Genomic DNA, 20981 nt, shown 5'->3' on the forward strand with positions numbered 1-20981 from the left:
TGCGGGCCCCACCTGCGGGCACCACCTGCGGGCCCCACATGCGGGCACCACGTGCGGGCCCCACCTGCGGGCACCACGTGCGGGCCCCACCTGCGGGCACCACGTGCGGGCCCCACCTGCGGGCACCACGTGCGGGCCCCACGTGCGGGCACCACGTGCGGACCCCACCTGCGGGCACCACGTGCGGACCCCACCTGCGGGCACCACGTGCGGACCCCACATGCGGGCACCACGTGCGGACCCCACCTGCGGGCACCACCTGCGGGCCCCACATGCGGGCGCCGGCCAGGGGCACGGCCTGCCATCCTGCGGCCTGCGGGGTTCCGGGCGCCCGGGTCGCCCCCTTGCAGCCCCCCCGCCCCCACCCCGGGCCCCGGGAGACCGGCGGGCTCCACCTGGACGGGCGACGGCCAGCGACGCGGGGACAGACAAGGATTATAGTCGCTACCTCGAGTTGTTAGTGACCTCGGGTGTGTGACGCTCCCCAAAGGCCTGAGCCGCGGGCAGCTGCCTCCGGGACGTGAGTCAACCCGCACTGACAGGCTCTAACGTTTCGCTTCTAATTATTGGAAAACCAACCGGGGCGGGATTGGGAACAGCGAGGTGACTCGACACCAACACCAAACTCGCTCTTTCGGTTTTTCGTTCTGTTTTTGAGGAGGCTTCCGGCCACTCCATCTCGATCCCTCTGTTTGACGGCGGCGGACGCTGTGTTCTCTCCACACGAAATCTGGGCGTTTAGGGCGGGGGCTCATCCGTGCCTCAGGGCTCCAAGGGCTCCGAAACGTGGGCTTTCTCTGTCTTCCTAGTCGTGTTACAGATTAAAACATAATCAAAGACTGTAGGAATTCATACTTCAGCCAATTTTTAAAAAAATGTAGATATAGGGGATCCCTGGGTGGCTCAGCGGTTTGGTGCCTGCCTTTAGCCCAGGGCGCGATCCTGGGGACCCGGGGTCGAGTCCCAGGTCGGCTCTGCCTGGGTCTCTCTCTCTCTATCATAAATAAATAAATAAATAAATAAATAAATAAATAAATAAATAAATAAATAAATAATCTTTAAAAAAATATAGATATAATTGAAATAGAACTTTATATTACTGCCGGGTATACAACATAATGATTCGATATTTGTATATTTTGTGAAAGGATCAAAATAAGTCTGGTTAAAATCCACCACTGTACATAATTTTAATTTTTTTTCCTTGTCATGAAAACTTTTAAGGTTTACTCCCTTAGAAACTTTCAAATATCCAATACAGTACTATTCACTGTACCCCTCTGCTGTACATGACACCCCACTGACCTATTTACTTTACTGCCAGGAATTTGCACTTTTTAACCCCCTTCTCTCATTCTCTACCCCTGACCCCACAATCACAAATCTGTTCTCTGTATTGACAAGTTTGAGGTTTTTTGTTTCTACTTTTAAATAAAGTCTTGCCATTTGAGACAACAGGGACTGACCTGAGGGCATTACACTAAGTAAAATAATTAAGACAGAGAAAGACAAATACCATATGATCACACTTATATGTGGAATCTAAAGACATTTAAATGTATAATGTCCCCAGCTTTATTCTTCTCTTTCAGGACTGCTATGCTATTCAAGGTCTCTTATGATTCCATACAAATTCTAGGATTATTTGTATTAATTTGTGAAAACACCATTAGATTTTTGTATAGGAATTGCATTGAATCTATACATTGCTCTGGGTACTATGAACATTTTAATAGTATTAATTCTTCTAATCCACAAGCACAAAATATCTATCCATTGAGTTGTGTCTTCTTCAATTTCTTACATCAATGACATAGTTCTCAGTGTGCAGGTCATTCACCTTCTTAGTTAAATTTAGTTCTAGATATTTTATTTTTTTCTCGTGCAGTTGTAAATGGGGTTGTCATCTGAATTTCTCTTTCTAATACCTCATTATTATTGTATCAAAACACAATAAACTTTTGTATATTGATTTTGTATCCTGCAACGTTACTGAATTTATTAGTTTTAACAGGTTTTTGGTAGAATCTTTAGAGATTTCTGTGTATATTATCATGTCATCTGACATAGTGACAATTTCTTTTTTTATCATATTCCTTTTAATTTAGTTTCCTTGCCTAATTGCTCTACCTGAGACTTCCAATACAATGTTGAGTAAAAGTAGCAAGAGTGGGCATCCTCATCTTATTCCTGATCTTAAAGGAAAAGCTTCCAGGTTACTGTTGAGTAGGATATTAGCTGCGGGCTTGTTGTACATGGCCTTTAGTAAACACCCCCTAGCTTGTCGCTTTTTATGATATTCATAGAATATATACTTAATTGTCCAGTTCAACAAACTTCATACACTCTGACAAGTTTGTATCTGAATTATATTTTTTCTTTTTGATTTATGATGTTATGTAAGCAATTTAACTTGTTCAAATATCCCTAGATATTCACTTTACTAAGGCCATTGCTATTAGATTTAAGAATCCTTTGCAGGGGGAGGTGCGCTAAAAAAAATCCTTTTTAAAAGAATTACTTTATATATAACATAATTCGTCACTTGTAAAGTAGGTAATTATACAAAGGAATAACTCAAAATATATTTATTAACCCATATAATACAGTCCCCAACCTTGTATTTTACTTGGAATTATTAAAATTTTTCAAGATTATTACTCTGCTTATTAGAAATGGTTTATTGAAATTCTTAACATTTTCATCAATATCAAACAATAGTTTGATGTTGAACCACAGAATAGAAAACTTTTATGTGATGTCTCAAACAAATTTGGAAATGATAGTGAAGTCCAGAAGTCATACACGATGGCATGGCTCAAGTGGCACAGAATATGGACTCAGGAAAAATGAACTGAATTCCATTACTATCTGGCTTATGGTCCTGGCTAACAGTGTATCACCCCATTTGGTGTTAGTCACCATATTCTTTAGGTGAGAGTTTTGAAGTGACATCTAAAATCTCTTTCAGTTGTAGTGATCTCATATATATATATATATATATATATATATACACATATATATCACACTCTTTGTGATGTTTCTAAAACTAAAGTTCTGTAAGTCAATCAGAGAAAGATAAATACCATATGATTACACTCATACATAGAATTTAAGAAATAAAACAAATGAATAGAGGAAAAAGAAGGAGAGAAATAGACTCCTAACCACAGAGAATATACTGATGGTTACCAAAGGGGAGGTGGATAGGGGGATGAGTTAAATAGGTGATGGGGATTAAGGAGGGCACTTGTGATGAACACTGGGTGTTGTATGGAAGTGTTGAATCACTATATCGTACACTTCAAACTATTATTACACTGTATGTTAACTGGAATTTAAATAAAAACCTAAATAAAAGTCCTGTGCTAATTATACCTCATTTCAAATACAAATCTCAAGAAAAAAATGTTTGAATTTGTATATTTATTATTTTCATGACACTTAAAATTTATTTTAAAACACATCATTGTTATAGCTTTCATATGATATGTAATTATGATATGCCATCAAGGTATCATCAAGCAAATTATAGCCAAATATCATAGGTCACCATATAGAACTGTTGTTTGATAAAGGTGCCTTAAGATGATTCCTTTTATCAGTTATGTTTATAGAGTTCAGTTTTTCTCCAGTATGTACGCCAAGTTACTACCTGAATACAAAAGTCCTCTGAAGGTTGAACTAACATTTTATGTGTGAAATAATAATTCTTTAATTCAGACACGGTTCATTTGTTACATCTTTAGGAAAGATTTCTGCTAACTGCTAATTTCCACAAGTGACTAGATGCTGTGCTCTGGTGGGGGGGGTGTCATTTAATATTTCAACAATGGAACCATTGTGTGAATAAAGTTGATGGTGTCTAATGTACCTTGAAATGTGCCCTAAAGTAGATTTCTATTAGTAGAGTCAGGGACTTGAAAGAAAATAGGTCTTAGTTTCAAGTAAATTAGAAATCCCATACCACCTCAATTCCTTAGTGAAAAAAAAAAAAAAAAAAAACAAAAACATGTTGACTCTTAGGATGAATAATACACAAATATCCAGTGTGAAGCAAAATGGATTTTAATAGCCTCGGGTTGGTGGTATGTTAATTACTGCGCTAGTGACACTCTGGATGAATAAGACCCTCTCATGGCATATGATAACAGAAATGTAATAAAACTGAATTAGCTCAAAGTCAAAATGATGTTCCTAACTATTCAGAAGTATTTGGGGAAATAGTTAAGCTATTTTTTTATTATAAAATTCCAAAATTAAGCCTGCCAGGAAAGTGAGATGCCGAGATCAGAATGACCATAATCAATTACGTATTTGAAAATTTTTCACCAAAGGCAACTCACTAGTCATGATGGAAGTTTAATTTTTCAGAATATCCACCTTAAGTTAATAGTGATGAAGGCATGTGCAATTACCACCACTAACTCCTCTTTGGCTAAGTGAATCCTAGTTCTAAGATGTATCTAGAATCCAAGGACATCTTATCATGTCTACTTGTTCCTACTCTATGTAAGCAGCTATCTTTTCTCATGAAGCTACTCTCCTCTTTCATGTTGATTAACGGGCTATATCCTAATGTGCTGCTCTTCTAGTTTCATCCACGTGTCTCCTACATACTAATTTCCATTCATCATAGAACCTAGAGTTATCTTTAAAAACATATCAGATCCTGTCACTCTGTTTGAAACCCTGCAGGTTTTCTATTCTATTAAGAAGGAAAAGTCACACTGGGCATAGAGCCTGCTAAAGATTGTCTCTGTCCCTCCCTCCTTCCTCTCGCTGTCTCCCTCTCTAAAAAAAAAAAGAAAAGAAAAGAAAAGAAAAGAAAAGAAAAGAAAAGAAAAGAAAAGAAAAGAAAAGAAAAGAAAAGAAAAAAGGAAAAAATATAAAAAGAGAGAGAAAAGTCAAAACCTTTTTCTGGCTTCTGAAGATGACTTGATCTGACCTTGTTACCTCTCTGATTGCTTTTTCTCCCACTCTACCCTCCTCACTCTTCTCCAGTGTATAATTTATTTGTTATTCCTCACATGTACCAGGCAATATCTCAAACCAAGTTTTTTTTTCCTTTTCTCTGTGCCCAGAACACTTTTTTCCAGATGTTTATATGGCTAACTCCCTAAAAAACTTCATGTTTTTCTTTGATGAGACTTACACTGACTAACCTATTTTATACAGTAAAGTGCTAACCTGGAGTAAAATGCCACTTCTATCCTTTATTTTTGGTGACCTTACCTCTTATCCCATTTAACATGCTCTATGGTACCCCTACTTATTTTGCATATTGTTTATTGTCTGCTTCTCTACTCTAGAAAAGGGATAATTGCAATGGCGTAGCGGTAAAATGGCTCTTAAGAAAAAATAAGGCCTGCTGTGAATTGTTTGCATGATTTTCATAGTGTAAATATTCCCACCATGGCCAATTGGAGTCAATGACTGCCTCACAAACATCCTAAATAATTAATAAGATGTTCTTATAAACTAGGATCTGCCAACTCCAGTCCACCGCTGGTTATCTGTGGTTTTCATCCACAGATATATCCCAAGTCATTATTGCTAGAATCACATCAAGTGGCAGATTTATTTATAAGTTTATAAAGCAGTTCAGTACATTATATTCATTTTTGTCTGTATTTTATTTTTTTTAAGATTTCATTTATTTATGAGAGAGAGAGAGAAAGAAAGAGAAAGAGAGAGACAGGCAGAGGGAGAAGCAGGCTCCATGCAGGGAGCCCGACGAGGGACTTAATCCCGGGTCTCCAGGATCATGCCCTGGGCTGAAGGCGGTGCTAAACCACTGAGCCACCTGGGCTGCCCTTTGTCTGTATTTTAAAACTGAGTCTAACACAAGCCAGAAATAAATCAGTAATTTATGTCCATTTATATCACACTGAGATTATTCATCACTAATTAAATATTTTGATGAGAATAGAAAAGTAATAGTGAAAAATATTTTAGTTCTTAAATCGTTAAGTACTTTCACATTTCTTAATTTTATACATGATCAATACCATACATTATATTTTCCATATGGGAAGCATCTACAGCCATGCTTTACAAGCTCCTGCATTATTTTGCAAACTTGAATAAAGATAAAGCCTTATTTTCAAATTATCACTCATTAATGTCACTTCATTTTTCTTTATTTTTAAATTTTAATTTTTTTTTTTAAGTAGGCTCTACCGCACCCATGGAGTCCAACAGAGGGCTTGAATTCCTGGCCCTCAGATCAAGACCTGAGCTAAGATCAAGAGATAGATGCTTAACTGACTGAGCCAGCAGAGTACCCCCATTTTCCTTTTATAAAGGTTTAATAACATAGTTACCATCATGTATATCTATCATAATTTTTAAATCAATGATTAAATCTCATTTCATTTTCTGGGTCTACATGGTGAAATTAGCTTTTGTTATTGTTTCTAACTTACCGTGGGACCTGGTTTCTTGAAATAACCAGTTTTTACACAGATTAAAAGTAGGCAAAGTTTGCACATAGATATAAAGATATAAGTGTATTGATATCTAAAATTGAGAAATGGGATGCCTATTATTATCTAAAATAAGATTAACTAATGTTTTCTCTCCGAAAAAAGAATCCCACAATGACATATGAAAAGGTCAGAAAGAAAAACCCAATATTTTAGAGAAAATTGTGTATTTCACATTTTAAAAGTTAACTTAAAATTGAAAATAACTTTAGTTTTATATACAAGTGTTTAAAATTTGAAAATTAAAAGAATATTAAAATACCAAAGACATCCTAAGGTGTGTCACTAATGGGATAGAAAGCTTAAGATGAAAAAAAAAGGGATCCCTGGGTGGCGCTGCGGTTTGGCGCCTGCCTTTGGCCCAGGGCGCGATCCTGGAGACCCGGAATCGGGTCCCACATCGGGCTCCCGGTGCATGGAGCCTGCTTCTCCCTCTGCCTGTGTCTCTGCCTCTCTCTCTCTCTCTCTCTCTGTGACTATCATGAATAAATAAAATCTTTAAAAAAAAAAAAGATGAAAAAAAAATCAGGATGATTTTCAGACATATAAATACAGAAAAATTACAAACAATTGCTGGGATCGTGAAAGAAATTAAGTGATTTTTCAGATGTGGAGTAAAATTACATTCTCAAGTGACATTGCAATGCTGGAAAAAAATCTTCGTTGTTTACTTATTTAAATCACTTGCCAGAACCTTGAAAATTACTTGAATTATGCCCTATTTCTACAACAGATTAGGAATTTCTTTATGTATTTATGACCTGGAAGTTACTTAAGAATTAACCAAATTTGTCATTTACAACAAGAACTATAAGAAAGGCTTGAATTATGCCAAAACCAATTTCTGGTTGTTGGCAGACAATACTGCATTATTCCATTAAGCAGATCAACATATGTAGAAGATTGGCAGGACAATGAGCACCTGCGTTTTCCTGGAAGGCACAAAAGTTTTTTGTTGTTTTTTTTTCAATCTAATATGTTTTCAAATAACCAAGAGATTCTTACTATGAGTTAACTATCAGATATGATTGCATTTGGTTACACACAATAGAAAACCGGCCTATATATTTTATTTCTAGTGTTCCTCTTGTTTTCACATTCCTTAAAATTATACAGTGCACTCCTATAATTTTGTGATATATTTTAATGCCCGAGGGATACATAGTTCCTCAAATTTAATAATCCATTGTTTTTAAATTTTCTCAAAAATAAGGTAGCTATTAACAATATTGGGTTTTATTAGAGATGAACTTTAGAAAATTCCTCAGATTTTCCCAAACATAAAAGCTTTCAGAGCTTGAGATTTTATTAACAATTAAAATTGACCTTGTTAATACTGAGTATTGTTGGAAAAATATCTATTCATAGTTAGATTAATAAATTCCTGTTGCTCTGTTATGTAAAGCATACTCATATTTGAAGACATTATTTTGTTTTTTACTTCATTTTAATATATCTAGTATGTCTTTCCTAATCAGCTGTCATATAGACCTCTCACTATATGTAATTTTCAGCTTTTTTCATAGATGGCTTCCTATCCCACTAGAATTTACCCAAAGGTGCCCAAAGTGATTTCATGTACACCATATATCCTAAATGTTATATTACCCCAATCTCACAGACCAAATTTTATGGATTTCTGGATTTCTGGAAAGCCTTTAGGTAATCTGTAAAATGATTGACTATGAGTGTTCTTTGTGGCCCTGAGAACAGTCTACATGCACATATATAATAATATAATAGACAAATCAAGTGACATAAATATGGAAACATTTAATTAGCATAAATTTCTGTAGACTATATGTGATAATATTAAGAAACAGTAATGTGTAAGCTATTCAAATGCATTATCTCATCTTTCTCACAATTTGTCTATTTTAATAATTTCAGGAGTCCTGTAACTTTTAACTAACTCAAGAATTAAATTGTCAAGGAAAAAAAAATTAAATGGGCGAAGAATCAAAAGATGGTAATAACTTCATTAATCTAAAATATAAAAATTATGATATAATATGGTGAGACACTTAGTTTAACTGCCCAATATTTAAAACTAGAGCTTACCAGGGGCATCTAGATGGTTCAGTTGGATAAGCATCTGATTCTTGATCTCAGCTCAGGTCTTCATCTCAGGATCATGAGTTCAAGCCCCATGTTGAGCTCCATGCCGGGTGTGGAGCCTACTTAACAAAACAAACAAAACAGTGCAGTTAAGATTTTTTAAAGATGTAATAATCTCTTGGGAAATGTTTTACAGCATTGACGTTGTGGGTAATTTGTGGATTATGAAATCAATTTAATGGTCTTAAAACATAGGACAGAAAATATGAGAATGAAATGTCAGTAGTAAGGTTTACTTACTTATTAAACTTTATTTTAGTTGTGTTTGTGTCACCAAGAAAGCACATTTTTGTCTTTGTGTCGCAGCCAAACACTTTGAGTATCACTGCTCTCAGGCATAGATCTGGGAGTGAATTGGCTTGGTCATTGAGTCAGAGCTTTTTCAACTGTACTACATTTTTTATTGTGTGTGTATATTTATAGACTCACTAAAAATCTATAAGAATTCTGATTAATTCATAGGTCCTTTAATAGTTAATACTGGTGAATTTTTTTATTGCTACACTAATAGAGTTAAATATTTTTTATTGTATTTTCAATTTGTACTACTTCCTTACTAAGAAAGCTGTGCCTATATTTGTACGCTTATGGCCATTTGTGTTTCCTCTCTTGTGAAATATGTTTGCTTACATATATTTTCAAAAAACATTATGAAACTGTTTTTCTTTGTTTCTATTTTATTTTTCCATCTTTTCAAAACAATTTTTAGTGTTCTTTAAATAGGCATGCTTAGGTAGCTTAGATAGCTTTTACTATATTATATATGCTGTAAACCTCTACTCTGAAGGTTAGATTTTTACTTTCTTCATAATGCCACATGACAAACATATGTAAGTAATTATAGTTGAATTTATAAAAATCTCCACTTATAGTCAGTGCATTTTTCATATTTTTAAAGAAATATTTGTATCATATATCATATATCCATAAGCACAGATATATATTCAAAATAGTTTAACTTTTTTCCCTTTGCCTCTGGATTTATTTTTCCATGTGGTTTGGTTTAAGCCTCATGTCTCACTATTTTTTCCAAAAACTTTAAAAATCATTAAATGAAGAATTTGTCTTTTTCCAGGTTGCGAGTCAAGCTCTGCCAGTAATTACTTTCTATGTATGGATCTCTTTGGTAGTTTAATATATGATCCTGCTTTTAATCATTTGCCATATCATCTTTTCCTTTGCTACACTCGTAATTATTGTAGTGATATATCAAGTATTAATATCTGGTGCTGGTACTTAACCTGATGAATTTTTTTAAGTTCTATTTAGTTTTATTGTTTTTAATTATTCATTTCTTTTAACTTTCTTGTACCCAAATTAGATAGCTTCTATGGTATCAATTTATATCAAGTATTTTATTTTGCTTTAGTCAAATGTGTGGAATATTTCCAATATTTTGGTCTTTATCTGACACAACAGAAAGAATAGTTATCCTAAAATCATTTCCTTGAAATTCTTAGAAATTCAATGATCCCATTAGAGAATTGTATGGTAACAGATGATGCTACACTTATGGTAAACATAGCATAATCTATAGAGTTGTTGAATTACTATATTGTGCGCCTGAAACTAATGTAATATTACCTGTCAACTGTACTAAGAAAATCTTATAACTTCTGAATAAAGAAAAAGAAAACTTTCTTTAAATGCCAACTTGTTCTATTCTAAGCACTTAATCTAAAGTTAAGTTAATTGATTTTTGTGATCTTTAGTTTCCTCATACAAGTTTGATTAATATAGATTTTAATGCCATTTGGTCGTTGGTATTTAAAATTAGCTAATACATGCCTGATGCCCAGTCTGCTCTATTAGCACCATTAGTCATGATTCGGATTAACAACTTCACTGTCTACATTCAATTTCACCCAGCTCCAAATTTCCTTAGCTTTTGTGAAGACTGTTTTCCAATTTTAATTTTAATTAAAATTATTTTTAATTTACATTTTAAAAAGTTAGCATACAGTGCAATATTGGTTTTTGGAGTAGAATTTAATGATTCATTGCTTTCATACAACACCCAGTGCTCATCATAACAAGTGCCCTACTTAACACCCATCACCCATCCAGCTCACCCCCCTCCTATTTTCCTCCATTAACCCTCAATTTGTTCTCTATCGTTAAAAGTCTCATATGGTTTGTTTTCCTCCCTCCTTTTCTTCCTTTCCCCCTTCCCATATTCTCATCTGCTCTTTCTTAAATTCCACATATGAGTGAAATTATGTTATTTGTCTTTCTCTGACTGACTTATTTCATTTAGCATAATATACTCTAGCTCCATCCATGTCCTTGTAAATGGCAAGACTTAATTCTTTGTGATGGCTGAGTAATAGTCCAATATATATATATATATATAGTGATATATATATATATATATAGTGATATATATATATATCACATCTTCTTTATTCATTCATCTGTTGATGGACATTGTGAAGATATAAGATAGGAAACAGCACAGCGTGTATAGCAATAGCATGAATAGAATAGGAAAGTCCTAACTTCCAAGCACAAATTCTCCTGACTCAGTTATTCTGTATTGCCTGTAAGGTCACTGCATGTGATACTGAGGTGTGAAATAACTTCAAATCAGAAAAGCAGTCATCACTGTAGTTGACTTCAACTTTTCTCTCAGGAGTATGTAACTAGCCAGACTTGCAACACTTTAGAGTATGTCCTAGCTTTCATCCTCCAGTACAGCTGTAACTTAGTAATACCAACTAGTTAAAACCTATCTGGGAGATGTAGGTGTCTGGTCCGATGTATAAATCTTGGCCAGATTATCAGCCATGTTGGACCTAGTATAGGTAAATTCGTAATAATTTCTTGAATTATTGTTTCAAAGAGAAAGCAGAGAATCAATTTCTTATACATTATCTCCCTGAAAGATAGGGAACAGAACCAGTTATTAATCATTATCCTCCCACATTCAATTGCTAGCTGAGTGTTTACATACAGAAATCTTAATAATATTATCATTAATAATGTAAATTTAGTAGTTTTACTAAATGTTAATACTATTTAAATATTAAATATTAATACTAACTAAAATTAATATGAAATATTAATTTACATTAATAATGTAAATTTAGTTTTATGTATTTTCTGTTTGATATGTAAAGTTGAAATAAAAGCAATATCATATTTTTATCATAAAGCAACTGAGAAATTGTATTCCTAGCAGTATGGTGGAAAAAGACCTTCTGAAGATGACTCTAATATGAATAGCTCCTGGATAAACTGAAATAAACATTATTTTGTTGCATTGCTAGATTCACAGTAGAGATCAAAGCCCTTCATAAAGGAAGAAAGGAAGGAAAGAAGGAAAGGATGGAGAGAACAAAGAGAAAAAAGGTAAGAAAGAAGAAAGGGGAAAAGATGGGGAAGAGAAAAAAGAGTAGAGGCACCACGAATAATGAAACTCTTGAAACAAATGTTTTCAGTTCCGTGGGATCAAGAGATTGACACTTTGAAAACATCACAAGTAAGAGAAACTAAATTTGAATTTTCTAAAGTAAGTCTAGCACTGAGAAAAGAACCAGATTTCTCTCAACGCAGTAGCACAGTTTGGTCCCTACTTAAATGATATTTTAAATCCTTCCTATTTGGGGTTAAGATTTCCCAGTTTAGACCCTCAGAATATTCAGAGATTAAATTCAACAAAATAAAACAAGCAAAAAGGCCAGCATGAGTGAGAGTCAGAGAAAAATACAGAAAATATTTAGATCACTAAGGATTTTAGATATCTGAAATTTTAATTTACAATATTGAATAAGTATGTTAAATATGTTTGAAGAAATAGAAGAAGAAATATAAGTAATGGAGTAACAATATGTCATTAAAAATAATAAGGATGATTTGAATCCAAACATAATACCTCTAGAAATGAATGACAAAATTGTGGAAAACAAAAACTAGCTGATAAGATTAAAATAAGACTATTAAATAACCGATGAGAGAATCAGATATCTGGAATGAACCACAGAGAAATAAAGAGATTAAAAATATTAAGGTGAGATCAAAAGATATAGAAGAGAGATGAGAAGGTCTGCATAATACCAAAGAAATGAAGATCAAAATCTAAAACTTTCATAAGAATAGAGGTATTCTTAATATTTTATGTCTATGGAATTAGAAATTTTCTTGAAATATAAAAAGCTAACATGTAAAAATTTCTTGTATTCAAGGGATATCAAAAAGGAAGTGAAAATAGAGACTATAAAATGGAAGAAATAATTTGAAATAGATGCATTTTCAATGAGACTATATGCTAAGACTATAAGAAACTCCAACAAATTCATATGTAATAGAAAAATAATAGCAGGGTCTGCTGCTCCCTTTGCTAATGGCACAGGGTCGGGGGGCCTGGGAGAGCAGGGGGGCGAGAAAGCAGAAGCCTGGAAAGCTGTGAGGCAGCATGGCTGAGGGGACCAGAAGCTTCTGGAAGTCCTGACAGCTGCCCCTTCCGCATGTACTGGGACCCCGGGTCCCCCACTGCTGGCCGGTGGTGTGAAAGGCTGGGCATCCATGGGCGGGGGGGTGGGGAGAGGGGGGGCAATCTCACCTTCTCTCTCCACACCCCCCACCCCTCCGCGTGCATCGCTGGCAGGTCTTGGATGGCCCCCTGGCCTGCTCCTCTGTCCCCTCTGCTCTGCTGTCCTGTCCCCTCCCTGGCTCAACGTCTCCACCAAGCACTTGGTTTATTTAGAGAAAGGAGAATAAGGAAGGGGTGAGAATTAAAAAAAAAAAAAAAAAAGTAATAATTCTAATAATTCTATTCTATTTGTCAATAGAATTTGACAAAGTCATGTCAACAAATAGCTTACAAAAAAGTAAAATAAGGGAGCACCAGGGTGCCTCAGTGGTTGAGCACCTACCTTCTGCCCAGGGGTGACCCTGCGGTCCTGGGATCCAGTCCCACGTCAGGCTCCCTGCATGGAGCCTGCTTCTCCCTCTGCCTGTGTCTCTGCCCCCCCCCTCTCTCGTGAGTAAATAATTAAAATCTTAAAAAATAAACAATAACATTGGAAGTAACAATAGACAAAGTATTCAACCTCATCAAAAATTAGAGAAGTGCAAACTAAGACTACATAGGATACCAGTTTAAATCCATTAGATTGTCAATAAATGGTAAGACATCAATGCCTGGGCAAATAGCTGAGAGATGGGTACTTCTGGTATACCTGCATTGGCATCAATTCTGAAAATCATATAGTATCACGGCTTAAAATTTAAAATACTGGTTCTCCCACTTACTAAATTTAATTTCTGTGTATGTACCCTAAAGAAACCCTCGTAGACATGGATCAGGAGACTTCATAAGAACGTACCGGGCCGAGTAATATTCCATTGTATTTTACTCGGTCAGGTATGTTCTTAAGAAGTCTCCTGATCCATGTCTACGAGGGTTTCTTTAAAAAAAAAAAAAAAAAAAAGAATGTACCTGGCCATCTTGCTTGTATTACCAAACAAACAAAAACAAAAAGGAAAAATGAAAATGAAAGCAACTCAAAAGTTTATCAACATAAAGAGTGGGTAAGAAATAGTGCTATACTAATGCAAGGGTGATCTTAAAAATTAAATATTAAAGATCCACATCTGCATAAAACATCATAGACATTTAATGTTGGGTTAATAAAAAGCAAGCCACACAGGATAATTTAGACTTAGATATTTGAGATAAGTCTCAAAAAAATAAAAGAAAAACTACGCTTTGTTTTGGATTCATATATACATTGTTTATCATTGAGGTTCAGACAGAAGCACAGAAACATCTCTATTTATAGGAGGCAGAAAGAGATTAATACAGGGAATTAAAAGCTCACAGAATCCCCCGAAGAGAGGAGTAAGCAAAGAATGGGGAAGATTGCACTGACTTCAGAATATCAGGAGGCTATAAAATCTCAGGAAAATCCTTAGTATTCTTACTGGCTGGTAGGCATATATCAAATGGATGATTTATATTAAAATACATATATGCAGTTAAAAAGCCTCCTCTTTGGACTCTGCCTTCTAAATATTACATGTTTCTGGAACTCCTGCGTGGCTCAGTGGTTGAGCATTTGCCTTTGGCTCAGGGCGTGAACCCAGGGTCCTAGGATCCAGTGCCACATGGGGCTCCCTGCATGGAGCCTGCCTCTCCCTCTGCCTGGGTCTCTGCCTCTCTCTCTCTTGGTCTCTCATGAATAAATAAATAAAATCTAAATAAATAAATAAATAAATAAATAAATAAATAAATAAATAAAAACATGTTTCTCAATATCAAAGTCTAACCCAAAATGCTCTTCACAGTTGTGTCAAGAAACACAGATCTTGGTTTCTTTCTGATGAGATGGACAACATATGAGAAGATAAGTCAATGCGGTAATATAAGATGATAATCTGGCACCCTGGCAAATGTGTTTTCTTTTTCATTAAAGCACTGATAAATACAAAATTCAGGGTATTTGCTATGTCTGTGTAACAGAGGGCTAGGAAGTTGGAGGAACTCATGTGTACAGTCAGTCATAGGCACTGGCCGAGGTCAGTATTTGAGTCCAGTGGTACAAGTTTACCTATTTCTATGCTTTACAACTTTCACCTTTATTCCATCTCACCAAATAAAAAGCTCACTATAAAATTTGAAAGACTGGAAGAATATTTTATTTAAATATTCAAAATCCAAGCTATGTTTACAAGTACATGGATTTAATTTACTGCAGTGCGAATGTTAAAGTTGCATCAGCACATATTTTAACAATGTAAATGTTTTGATATATTATATATGGATATATTAAATAAGTACTGTTTACAAAAATATCCTATTCTAATTCAAAGTTGCCCAAACAAATCACATTTGTTTTTGCTCTGTTAAAATATATTAATAATTCTATATTTTTTATCTGAGTTTCTTTTTTGAGTGCAAGAGAAATTGATTGTTCCTAGAAACAAAGAAAGATGATTCTTAGAAATATCCCAGAAAACAGCAGTTAGAAAATTTAATATACGGATTCAGGTATTAATCAAAATTTTCACAGTAATATTATTTGCTAATAGAAAAATATCAAGTTTTCTTTAAGCCTATGTAAAATGCCTCTTTACTCCCTTCAAACCAGGAGCCAAAGAACTTATTTTTGCCACATTGCTATTCCAAAATTGCCTAGGAATTAAAAAAAAAAAAGTATTTCCCTAAACTAGACAAAACCTCTAATTTATAAAATAATGTTAAGGAATATATAAAAGGACACCTAAAGGAATAAAATCAGGCTTATTATAAAACTAATTAAAGTAAAATAATAATTATAGTAAGTAACGATCTTAATAAACAACTTCTAGTTATAAAAATAATTATTTTAATGTACCCAAAGAAGAAAAAAAAAGCAAATGTGTGGTCATTTTGAGATCATCAGACATTGATAGATAAATTGTCATTGTTTCTAAATGGGAAGAAACTTTATTTCAAACTCACAGAGGTAGTCCTGGTTCTCTCTGCTTCTATATCAGGTCAACTAGTAGTATATATACATACATATGTGAGATACTTATTAAAGCACTTCAGTGGGAGCTTTCTGGAAGTCCTTATTATGTCTCTTAAGTCTAGAACATAGTGTTACATAACAAAGGCCTTCATTCTTTAAAAAAAAGCATATTTAATATATTCTTTCATTAAAATGGGCATCTGGAAGAAAAGAATTTTCACTCCCAAGAAAAAAAATATTCTAAGTTCAATTCATGTACTTTAAAAGGTATTAACTGAATATATGTTTATATACCAATATATGTACATATATATATTTATACATACAGATACATAGTTTACTTATCTGAAAATGATAATACACCATTTTATTTTTTAAAAAAGGGCAAATTCTACAGTGGAAAAGAAAAAAGAATAAATGCATTGGTAAAGCACCAGCTACTGCATAGCTATTCTCTGCTCCTTTCTCATGCTGAGTCCTTTTCATTTGCTGAACAAATAGCCAATTGCTGGTGGAGTGAGTAGAACTATTCAGCTGTGCCAGCTACTACCACCTGCTGTAACTAATTAAGTGTGATTATAAGGTAGTGAAGAGGTGGCAACATTATCATAACCACCTGAAATTCTTGGTTTGAGAGCATGCCCAGAATCCCAGGGCATTCCACCAACAAAGACAAATTGTTCAATTCCTACAGAAGGTCTCTGAAGTCATTTATTTAGACCAATGGTGTTGTTTTTTTGTTTGTTTGCTTGTTTGTTTTTTTGGCTACCGATAATACCAGGTAAATTAGTGAATCAATATATTTAATCCGATATCAGATCATTCAAATCAGCATGGAAGTCAAATCAACAGCTATAATCCAGCCAGTTAGATTTCATTTCTTCCCATAAAAAAATATTTCATTTATCTAGAAAGAACATATGCCATTTAAAGTAGAAATTAGTCTCCCAAGATTATTTGTATTACGAGATTTATCCAAAATTTTTGATGTCTCGCAGAACAGCTCTAAATGAGTAAGGGTATTTTTGATAAACCTCAGTCGTTACAATGAAAGTTGTTAACCCATCTAAATGTAAAGCAGAGCCTATTGAAACCAATTCAGTTACTTTATCAACATTACCTGATGTGACTTATTGGCACTGAAAATAGAGTCCTCAGGAATATAAAATGGAAATACTCCAGAAATGGCAATTAGGCTTGCAGTCTTCCAGTCAATTCTCTCTCCCTCTGTGTGTGGAACTGTGATTAATATTTGTAATGTTTGTGGGATTGCCGAGGCAACATTCAAGAATATTAATGGATACAAATATAAGCACATCAAGGAAATCATTTTACAAATTTAGGCAAAAAAATTACCTACCAAAATATTTAAAAAGTGGGAGCAAAGAGTTCTTTTAAACCTATATTGCTCAGGTAATTGCTTTATGGGCCATTATTTGTAATGAGAAGGCTATGTCCTTTTTAAACAAATCGTTTAGCAGTTTTTTTTAATCAATTCCAGATCCAAGTTGTTTATCAGATATATGACCTGCAAATATGTTTTTCCATTTTGCTTTGCATTTTGTGGTTTGTCTTTTTAGAGTGTCTTTTACTTTTTTTTAGAGGTTATTATTATTATTATTATTATTATTATTATTATTATTATGTTAGGTGAAAAGGGAGGGGGAGAGAGGAAGAGGAGGGAGAGAATCTCCATGCTGGGCATGGAGTCTGACACTGGCTCAATCTCAGGGCCCTGAGATCATGACTTGAGCTGAAATCAAGAATTGGAGGCTTAACCTAGGTGTCCCTTTACAGTGTCTTTTAAAGAGTAGAAGGTTTTAATCTTGATGAAGTATAAATTGTTCTTTTAAGCATCATATCTTATGCATCATATCTAAAGAAATATTTTCCAAATCCAAGGTGATAGATTACTTCTAAAACTGTTATAGTTTTAGGTTTTACTTTAGGTCTGTGATCTGTTTTAAGTTAAATTTATATATGGTATGAAGTATGTATCAAGGTGGGCTTTTTTTTTTTTTTTTTTTTTTTTTGCAAATGGATACCTGATCTTTTCAATACTATTTATTAAAAAAAAACTATACTTTCCTCACTTAAGTTGCTCTACATGTTTGTCATAAATCAGTTATCTATATACTTTTGGGTATACTTCTGGATTCTCTTCTGTTCAGCTATCAATTATCTATCTTACTGACAATTCCATAATAAAATGATTACTGTAGCCTTAGAATAGTCTTAAGATAGTGTTAAGTCAAAAAAAAAAAAAAGTGTTGTCCTCCAGTTTTATTTTTTCTCATATACCTTCTCCAGAAGAAACCTAGAATTAGTTTTACCACTTTTCCAAACTTGTATAGATATTTGAATTGGGATTTTGTTGAATCCGTAGATCAACAATTGTAGAGAGAACTGATATGCAAACTATATGCGGTCTTCTGATCCATGAACATTATACAGCTCTTCATTAATTTAGAACTTCTTTAATTTCTCATAGCTACATTTATTTTTAGTATAAAGGAACTTCACATTTTTGTCATATTTATTACTATTTTATTTTTCAATACTATTGCAATAGATATTATTTTATTAATTTCAATGCCTTATTGTTTTTTTACAACTAAAAAGATCAACTTTTCATCCTACACACTAAAGTCACTAATTAGTTCTGGTAGGTGTTTGTTTATTTTTTGTTTCATTTCTCATTAGATTTTCTACATGAAATATCATGTTATCTTTGAATAAGACATGTTTATCACTTTTTCCCCAAACTGAATGACTTCTATTTTTTTCTTATTATATGGAAAGAGCTTTCACTATAATTTTGAATGAACATTAATTGCTCTTGTGCCTGATCATAGGTGGAAATCAACCAGGCTTTCATCAGTAAGTGTGAGGTTAACTGTAGCTTTATCATATATGACAAAGTTCCATTTTACCCTTAATTTGCTGAGACTTTTCATCAAGAATCATTGTTAGATTATATAAAATGTTTTTCTGCATCTATTGAGAAGATTATGAATATTTTCTCTTTTTTAGGTTCTTAAAGGTTAATTATACTGGTTTATTCTTAAATATTAAACTAACCTTTAAAATTTGCTTGAGTGATTTTTTAAATTATTATACCTATTTTCATGAGAGATATTGGTCTGTAATAAAATTTTCTTCTACTTTTCCTGCCTGACTTTTACATCAGGACTATGCCGGCTTCGTATAGCAATTAGAGAAATATTCTCTCCTTTCCAACTTTCTGAAAGAATTTTTAATAGATTGGATATATTTTCTCCCTAATTGTTTGCAAAATTTACCAGGGAAGCCATCTGAATATAGAGATTTCCTGGGAGGAAGATTTTCTCTAATAAATATACAACTATTTTATTACAAATTAATAAGTACAAAGCAGTCACTGCATTAGAAATTGAGCAAAATGCTTGAATAGGCACTTCATAAAATGTAATACAAGAAATGGCAAAGTAACAGAGGCAATACACAATCAGGGTAAAGCAAATTAAATCTACATTGAAATTCTAAATGATACGTGTGACATACAAAATGTAAGTGAGGATGGAGGCTATGTGGAAGGAATTTCCACTCACTCTATTTGTTAGTGTAAATTTATAAAGTCACTTTTAAAAGTTGTTTGGTAATGTACACTAATGTTGAGCATATACTTCTTATGTGATTCAGCAATTTCAAACTTCACACCCAACAGATTTGTGTGACTCGGTGTCAAAAGACATACACAAGAAAGTTAATAGCATCTTTTGCAATAGCCAAAACAATAGAAACAAAAATAAATTAGTCAATTAAGAGAAATTAAAGTCAATAAGCAGCAATAAAAATAAATGAACCACTCAACTTACAACATTATGGATGAATCTCAAAGACATCAATTAAAAGAAATTAGATATAAAACACACAGCATATGATTTCTTGTGTATAAGCATTTTTTTTAACTCTAAGTTATATTATTCAAGGAGTCATTTACAGCCATACCACCCTGAACGCGCCCGATCTCATCTGATCAAGTAGTAGGTTTTCTTTTTCTTTTTTTGCTTTTTTTAAAGGATTTTGTTTATTTATTCATGAGAGACTCAGAGAGAGAGGCAGAGACACAGGCAGAGGAGAAGCAGACTCCACGCAGGGAGCCTGATGTGGGACTCGATCCCAGGACCCCGGGATCACGCCCTGGGCCGAAGGCAGACGCTCAACCGCTGAGCCACCTCGGCACCCAGTAGTAGATTTCCTTTTCAGTTTTCAATGCAATGTTATTGCATAACAGGGTAGTATGTCTGTGGGGAGGGACAGGATTATGATTGGAAGGAGAAGGAGGGGGCCTGTGGTTGTTGGTTATATCAACCTTTTCTTGGTTTCGTATGTTGTGCTTTGCAGTAAGAACAAGAGATTTTTTTCCCTGACATACAGCCACGCAATCTGAAAGAAAACTGTTTTTCAAAATGTTTATTAATTACTGAGTAGTTACAATGTAAAGTTAGTTCTGAGTAAGAGCATTTATTTCAGTGAGAATCAGTGAATTATAATTTATTAACATAGCTCCCTAATTTTCAAGATAGACCTTAGATTCTTATTGGCTCTGGTTAAAGCTAAGAACATTTTCAGGAGACAAAAAAAGCAATGAAAGAAAATCAAAGATACACTTGACCTCTGTTATATTTTATTTACAATCTACCTAAAAAAAAAAAAAAAAAAAAAAACAAACTTGATGTCAAAAAAAAACCCGAAATTGAAAAATACCAAACCTGAGCTTTGTAATTGGAGCCCAAAGTTGGCAAAATAAGCAACTGGATGGAAGCAGCAATGATGGATGATGGATGCAAACATGCTCAGAACAAAGTATTTTTTATATGCTAATTTAGAAGTAAGGATTGGAAGCCTATGCTAATCACAAACTTGAGTTATGTTAATT

At 34.2% G+C, this 20981-nt stretch overlaps 1 long non-coding RNA gene across 2 annotated transcripts in view; it reads left to right on the forward strand.

The window, feature by feature from the left end:
• The first annotated feature begins 278 nt into the window (after nt 1-278).
• Nucleotides 279-20981, forward strand: part of LOC144305119 (uncharacterized) — a 55040-nt gene continuing 34337 nt past the window's right edge. Inside the window, exons 1-3 of one of the 2 annotated variants that reach the window (XR_013372134.1) lie at nt 279-520; nt 11876-11957; nt 14895-15099. This is a non-coding gene — a long non-coding RNA (uncharacterized LOC144305119). Of the gene's footprint in view, nt 521-11875; nt 11958-14894; nt 15100-20981 lie in introns of those variants that run through there. The other variant, XR_013372133.1, reaches the window with a different exon arrangement.

Source organism: Canis aureus, chromosome 35, assembly GCF_053574225.1.
Source record: "Canis aureus isolate CA01 chromosome 35, VMU_Caureus_v.1.0, whole genome shotgun sequence".
NCBI lineage: Eukaryota > Metazoa > Chordata > Mammalia > Carnivora > Canidae > Canis > Canis aureus.